Source organism: Amblyomma mixtum, chromosome 5 (genome assembly GCF_055824585.1).
Source record: "Amblyomma mixtum isolate Tamu chromosome 5, ASM5582458v1, whole genome shotgun sequence".
In the NCBI taxonomy this organism is placed as follows: Eukaryota; Metazoa; Arthropoda; class Arachnida; order Ixodida; family Ixodidae; genus Amblyomma; species Amblyomma mixtum.
This window is the reverse complement of record NC_143016.1, coordinates 125,648,401-125,655,679: the sequence shown is the minus strand read 5'-3', so window position 1 is coordinate 125,655,679 and position 7,279 is coordinate 125,648,401. Positions and strand designations below refer to the sequence as shown.

Below are 7,279 nucleotides of genomic sequence, written 5' to 3'. Positions count from 1 at the left end.
GCAGGCATGCAAGTGCGAGCGCTCCATGACACAGTAGGAATCTGCGCGAGCTGTGGCTGGCTCGCATTAAGCGCGATGATTTGGACCCCGACAACCCAAATTTAATTGTGTTCGGAGTGCACTTTGTGACAGGTAAGAGGCTTGTGTCGACAACTTAATGTTTACGATGTAGCGAACCACGACGGGCGCGCCTGATACCGCCTAGGCCGATCGCTGCCGTAGCGCCAACGACGACGAAGCGTCGCTGCAAGACGAAGTGCCGCCGCTCTGCACGAGATCGCTTGGGTTGGACTGGCCGTCTTCTGCGCTGCTCGCCGTTTTGTGTCGCCCGCTGTGAACACCACGCCTTGCACCATTTCTGCAGAAACCCCCTTTCAACGAAAACGTGGGAAGCAGTAGCTACACTCTTGAATGCTGCTGTTTTGATTGACGCCATCTAATTTGTCTGAAAACACAAACCCAGACTGGGTCCCGTGTCGCTGCACAGGAATAGGCAATCCTTTTCGGATCGCTGCGACCGCAGCGAGCAATGACGGCAGAGAAAGAGCGGCGTGCCGAGGCCGAGCTTTTCGTCTCGTTGCTTGCGCATCGCAGACAGGTTTCTCACCCACCTGCTGTAGAAATCATTGTGTGGTCCCATTGATTCGAAGGCTTTCATTTTTTCCAACTTCACAAAGCTGGAAGGAGTACACGATATCCCCCGTGGGCCACTTCGAGGAACAGATCAACGCCCATCGTCACGTCGACTCCCGGTCGCAGCGTGTACGGATCTGTATCGTCGCTAATTTTCACTTCGTCTGCGTAGCTACACGCGCCGATCGAATAAATTCAGACCAGTAGCCTTCACTGAATGGTTCATTCCTCTGTGGAGTAGGCATCGCATTCGAAAGGTAAGAAAATAATCCAAAGCGTCCGAGGAGTGGTCAGGCGTCGCAGGGCGGAGGGGCGGGGACGGCCGAATGGTTCGGCAGCATGGCCGCAAGCGCTTGATGGGGGCGGAAGTGACGACACGTGCAACCTGTCCCCTGTCCTTTCTTGCTGTCGCTCCCATCTACGTATACTTCTCCTCACTATCCTTTCCCTTTCATTTCTGCCGGCTGCAGCTCGGGTGCATCCTTTTCCTCACTTTTTTTTTTTAAAAATAAACCCTACCACCACCAGCACGCAGCGGCAGGGTTACGGCGCTCAACTACTGAGCCGGTTCGAACATGGCTGCGGTGACCGCGTTTAGATGGAGGCGTAACGCATAAGGCCCTTGTGCTATGTGCGATGTCAGCGCACGTTAAAGGTCCTCAGGTGGTCGAAATTATTCTGGGGCCCTCCACTTCAGCACCTCTGCCACCTTGCTCCCCCAAGGCACAGTCGAGGTGTCCACCAAGACGCGAGACATTTACCGCGCTGCCTTTCATTTGCCGATAACCAAACATTATGAGCGCAAGCAGTGCTAAAACGGGAGCTAGTTGATTCTGCATCATTGTTAAGCGCGCTACTTTACAACACAATCACACGATCGCGCTTCGTCATTCTGTGCTTTTCTTCGTGTGATTGTGTCACAAAGTAGCACGCTTAAGAAATCATTCCGAGCGGCAATAAAAGCTCCATGTCCCTCTGGGGAGCATGGAGGAAGAAAAACTTCCTCCATGCTGGGGAGTGCGGTTGACACACGACGCTCGTGTGGAAAAACTAATTCAGTCACTATAATGACACCGTCGCAACGCAACAGCATAGTCACTAGCCGTCAGCGGCAAATTACCCCCGCCTCTGGTGCCGCATAGCTCTGCCAGACCCACCTCAATTCAAGCAAAACTGCGCAATGTTACACCCACGCTTACCACGGGAATGTCTGTGTGGTCTCACAATGGTTACTCCCTTAACGCGTTCTTGACGACGCACTGCTATCAAGAGCGCTTGAATTCTGATTATGTAATTAAGTAATATTATGTAAATAGAATAGCTATTTTAATAAGCACATAAATTTGAATGCTTTGGTCCAGGTTACCTAGACAGACATGGCAAAACACGGTGGTAAGTTCCCATTAATCTTTTTTTTTCCAAGCCCATGACACCTCATAGGGTATCATCGACTTTGAGAGACGCCGACACTGCCAACACCATTACTAACGGGTAACGGCTGCCACACTCATTATAATTATAAGTGGTGGTTGAATCATTCTGATTTTGGATTTCTCGTGAAGGGGGATAGCGCGAACGCAGTCCCCCACTACCAAAAATTGCATGCCCCATCTGCCCCAGTTTGTGGTAGTGGCAGGGGTCAGCACGAGCGCAGTGCAATGCCCGCGCCTCTCCCTGGAGGCACCGCCTCGCTGATCACGGTAACCCCGGCACCAGGTAAGTATGCTGGAGAAACGTCTCGACTCGGGTACCCACCGCGCGCAGGCAGCCAAGAGAGGCCGGTTGGCGGATAGGAAAAACTGGGAACGAAGACCACTAGGCGCAACTAACGAGCAGATTTCAAGAGTGGTCTAAGAGATAGCACACAATAAAACAAATTGTTATTCAAAGCACCCGTGCCTTACTCTAAATGATTAAGGGGACCCGAAAATTATCCCGAATATAGCCTGAGAGTATGAGACGAGATGCTTCCTGTACAAGCCACTGTAGGCGCCACCGCTGCTCGTACCGGCGTAGTCTGCTTCCAGACTGCGATGGGTCACGACATGTAGCGATCGTGGGTACAGCACCGAACAGACGCCACAAGCGTCAAGCCAGTACATCTCTGAAACCCTATCCCGGCTTTACAAGGCAGCCGGCACAGTGCATCCCTTCTCCCCTGACCTAGCAGAAACAGCGCAGAACTGACAAGCTCACAGTTGACGGGCAGAGCATGCGACACTTTCAAACAGCCAAACCGAAATGAAGGCACCACTAGCTAGCCTAGACGGACGTTGCATAGAAATGCAGTCATAGGCGACATGATTGACAAAGCATGGTATAAATGTTGGCAGACAAGAAATTAAAATAAAAACACGGGATGAAAAAAATAAAAAATACTGCGTCGGCCGGGAATCGAACCCGGGCCACCCGCGTGGCAGGCGAGTATTCTACCACTGAACCACCGACGCGACGGAAAGGTCATCGCATGAATCAAGATTTTGGATTTCCTTTGAAACTGCCCTTCCGATAACCTATTGATGATCATCTCCGATGTAGCGCAATTTAATTCTCTATAGTAGTACGTTACATGCACGCTTGCTTTCGGTCATTTATTTATGGACCTATGCGCTAAATCGCAAAGCACGCTCACACGTATTATGCCGTGCGCGAGCTCGCCCTTATTGCCCATTCGTCATTGCCTTTCCACGATTAGTACGTGTATTAAACAGCATGTTGATTTTTGTTCTCCCTCGCGAAGGAACAGCAGCAGCCACCATTTCCTTGATTCAGTTCCTCCTCCTCCTCCCAGCAAGAGACCCTGAAACTTCTGCTGCAGAAAGCGTATGCGAATTCGCAGCACCATGGGACCGGACAGCGCGCGTATGTAGCACGTGACTGCATTTTATCTGAGAGACAATATTATCATTGTCAGCTTTGGCATTGTAATTCATCATCAGCCTGACTACGACCACTGCAGGGCAAAAGGCCCTGCAGTGGGCGCAATCAGGCTGATGTTAATTGGCATTGTAATCAAGGGACTACACAATTTTTTTTTTTTTTGTAAGGCCTACTGCTGGTGCTCCATGCATACAAGACGCGATGCCCTCCTTTTTTTACCCAATACCAGGCTATTCTTACGACTCCTTATCTAACTGCAGCACACCAATCTGCTGTTTTCAGGCCTCTGGGTGGTAATTCTTTTCCTCATTTTTATTGCTTGTTTTCATATTACATTGCCCTTTTGTTCCTCAGATGATACATTAAGTGCAACGGTTCATGATCATTAGTTCGTTGTTTGCATGACATGCTTTTAAAACGCTTAGTTCACCTTGTAGAGCCTTTTGGAATAAAGTTGGAATCGAGCACGCATCCATGTTGAATAGTCTCTTTCACAGTTTATTCACACAGTTCCACTTCAGCACTATATATACTTCAGGAAACAATAAACCTCACCTTTAGTGAAATCACGACTTTCTATCAAAGGAGCAGAATGGAATATCCCCCTCCCAACTCCACGCTCGCAAGAGCAAGCAACCACTCTCAGGCACCTCCAAACACATAATTCGCCCAGATATATACTCTGCAGAATGCAGAAGTTGCGGAGAGTATGCTAACCTCTACTACATCATGTGGGCCTGCAGTAAGAACCCTTTCAGCTGAATAACCACAGAGGAGCACTGCGCAGCTCGGACCTGTGGTAACAAAAGTTGCTCACAGAGAGAGCTGACCAGGTCACCTAGATGCAAGAGATCAAAGCAGCAGTAGCCCACCTGCTCCAGAAGGGAGCCTTCCTCTTCAAAGACTCAAGTAAAGTTTATTCTCTGTCTCTCTCATAGAATTGACTAAAAGCCACTGTAAACCATCAATCTCTGCATGCCCACAGGCATGCAGTGTTTGAAAACCTATGGAGGAATCATTCAAAACACATCCCAGCAAGTGTCCATGCCTGTTGTTCATTCTCGACAGAGTTGCTGTTAGCATTTAAAATGTACTATACAGCTTATATATGCACACTACCACACATCCTTCCCAGATGAAAAATACTTCCATTCCCAGCTAGATTATGATAAAATTATGGAACTAGAAATAGTGCGCTTTGGAAACCATTCAATCCCCATGCAACGCCTCCTGTTTCCAGCATAAAAATTCCATCTGCTGGATTATGGAACCAGAAATCATGTCAATCAATCAATCAATCAATCAATCAATCAATCAATCAATCAATCAATCTCTGTGCACACTATGGTATGTTCTCTCTGCCGAGCACAAGCTAAGCACTGCTCGGTTGCGGCTGTGCAAAAATATTGGGGCTCGAACATGCAGATTCCTCGACCACATGAAATGAACAGCACCACTGCAGCTGACATTTTTTTGGTGTATACTTCCTATAAAAGTATACATACTTCCTATACAAGTGAACACTTTGAATTTTGAAATTTAGAAAATTGATTTACATGCCATTTATCAGACTTGAAAGCTGCATCCCCCTTCAGGACCTCCTTGATTGACACGCAAGACATGACGCAGGTTTTTTTCACAGCTGAAACTCATAAAGAAAGTGTTTCGTTCAGGTGCATAATCAGTGAAAAGGTTGCATGGCAGAATAGCAAGCCAGTTCCTGCTGAAAGAACTTAGCACAATGGTTGTAAACTATCCGTTTGTCATCAGGAATAGTTTCTAAAATATTGAATTTTTGCGAGAACCAAACTCAGCAGGACATGTTTTCTGTAGTTATTGTTGACCGATTTTATTCTATACCATAGAACGTGTTGCAGACGGCTGTTATGTTGTGCACAGAAATGAATGTATCAGTGCCTTTCCAAAACAGTGCTGGTATGTCTGTTGACAACTTCTTAGCACTCCTAAAGTTTTATTTGTGTTCCACCGCAATGTCATTTGAAGGTAGTGAATATTTACAAAAGAATGGAATCTACATAGGGTCATTTGTGGCCCCTGCGCTTTAAAACATATTTCTCGCAGGGGTGGTAAAATCATTATGCGAGGCACGCGAAGTAGGTAGCACGGTAAAGATATTTAGATATGTAGACTATTTTTTCACTGTTTGACCTATCTGCAAATTGTGGAGGACATCCTTATTAACTTGAGACGATCAACTTGTCAAAGGATTAGATTTTACTTTGGAACTCGCCAAACACAACTGTTTGATATTTATAGATTTGAAAATAACCCTTATAGGGACGAAAGCTTTTGCTGGAAGTACCAACCGCGTGCACAGAAAACTGTTGCCATTTGATTCGGTTTATGGTTTATGGGGGTTTAACGTTCCAAAACGACTCAGCCAGAAATTTCAACCACCATGGGGTTTGTGCACTGACATTGCACAGTACACGGGCCTCTAGAATTTCACCTCCACTGAAATTTGAACGCCGCGGCCAGGATTGAACCTGCGCCTTTCGGGTCAGAAGCCTAGCAAGGGAGTGACACTCTCATAGAGCCAATGGGGACTTTTTTTTTTCGAAAGCGATGGTGGCGGCACCTGGGAGAGGCGGTAAACGCATCAAAAATCCAATATGGCGGCGCGCGTATAGGCGGCTGGTTGTGGCCGGTTGCTCGCGCTACAGTGCGCTGTACTCGCGCGTTCCTGGTGCTGGCGGCCGCTAGCTCGATCCAAGCTTTGTAAATACTGGTGATTAACTGATCCCGCGCTGCATTCACGCTTGATTTCCTAAGTGCTTTCGGAATCTGCTCACTCGCTTTTGTATTTCGATGTGTCTGTTGATGTAGCATGGTGTATGGTGGCGAGCGGCGCGACTGCTTAGCAGCTGCGCTCGATCGAGAACGAAAAGCGTAAATGGTTTTGTACAAAGAACAATTTATTAAAAGAACATCAGCAGTGACAATCCATGTTCAAAAAGTGATTTTAAGTATCAGTGACATTGCAGTATCAGTAACAGGCATCCTAAAAATCAAAATATAGAAACGCCATTATGTAAACCTAGAAGACATGAGCGCACAGAGTATATATGGTGGATAAATAAAGGTTTCAAGGTACAGTATACATAATAAAATGCTACATGACTGAATATAGGTTTGTACGCGACTTTGTAAGAGATTTAGGTAAATAGCAGGGAAGTAAAACATCTGACATGTATTGAAACGCATCAGTCTGTGGCTATGAATAAACACACGCAGAGAATGGCAGAGAAAATTTTCAACCTTTGACTCGTGTAGAAGAAATCACAGTGCGTTGGGCTAGGGACAACATAATATGCTGCAGTGCTAGTTCTTAGTATAAAGACTCCAAGAAAAGCTCACTGTGTGACTCGACATGACGCCAATGACGCTGCTGCAGTGCGAATGTCGCCGACGTCGCCGTTTTCGCTTGCGCGGCTGACCGGGCGTCGTCTGCTTGTCGTCTGCTGCCGCGTTACCCGCGTCGTCATCTTCACAACTAATTTATTTGATGTCTTATTTTTAATACCTATGGCTGGTTATAATTTAGTTCATAAGCATGTTTTTATTATTGAGAGTGGTCTAAAAATTTCACTTTTATTAGGCTTAACTGCAGCCGCGTTTACCGCCGATACCAGGATCGCTGCAATCGTTTCGACCGGGGCGCCACCCTCGGCGCGGACGCGCAACTTGCAACATGCCACAGCCCTGAGCCTAGTGCCATAACCACTGAGCCACCGCGGCGGCTACA

At 47.2% G+C, this 7,279-nt stretch overlaps 2 non-coding genes across 2 annotated transcripts; both read right to left on the bottom strand.

Moving 5' to 3' along the window:
• Window positions 1–2,193: 2,193 nt before the first annotated feature.
• On the bottom strand, window positions 2,194–2,357 carry LOC149343624 (U1 spliceosomal RNA). The gene has a single exon (XR_016283338.1). It is a non-coding gene; the product is annotated as a U1 spliceosomal RNA (small nuclear RNA).
• A 655-nt stretch (window positions 2,358–3,012) lies between these two features.
• On the bottom strand, window positions 3,013–3,083 carry TRNAG-GCC (transfer RNA glycine (anticodon GCC)). The gene has a single exon. It is a non-coding gene; the product is annotated as a tRNA-Gly (tRNA).
• Between the last annotated feature and the right edge of the window lie 4,196 nt (window positions 3,084–7,279).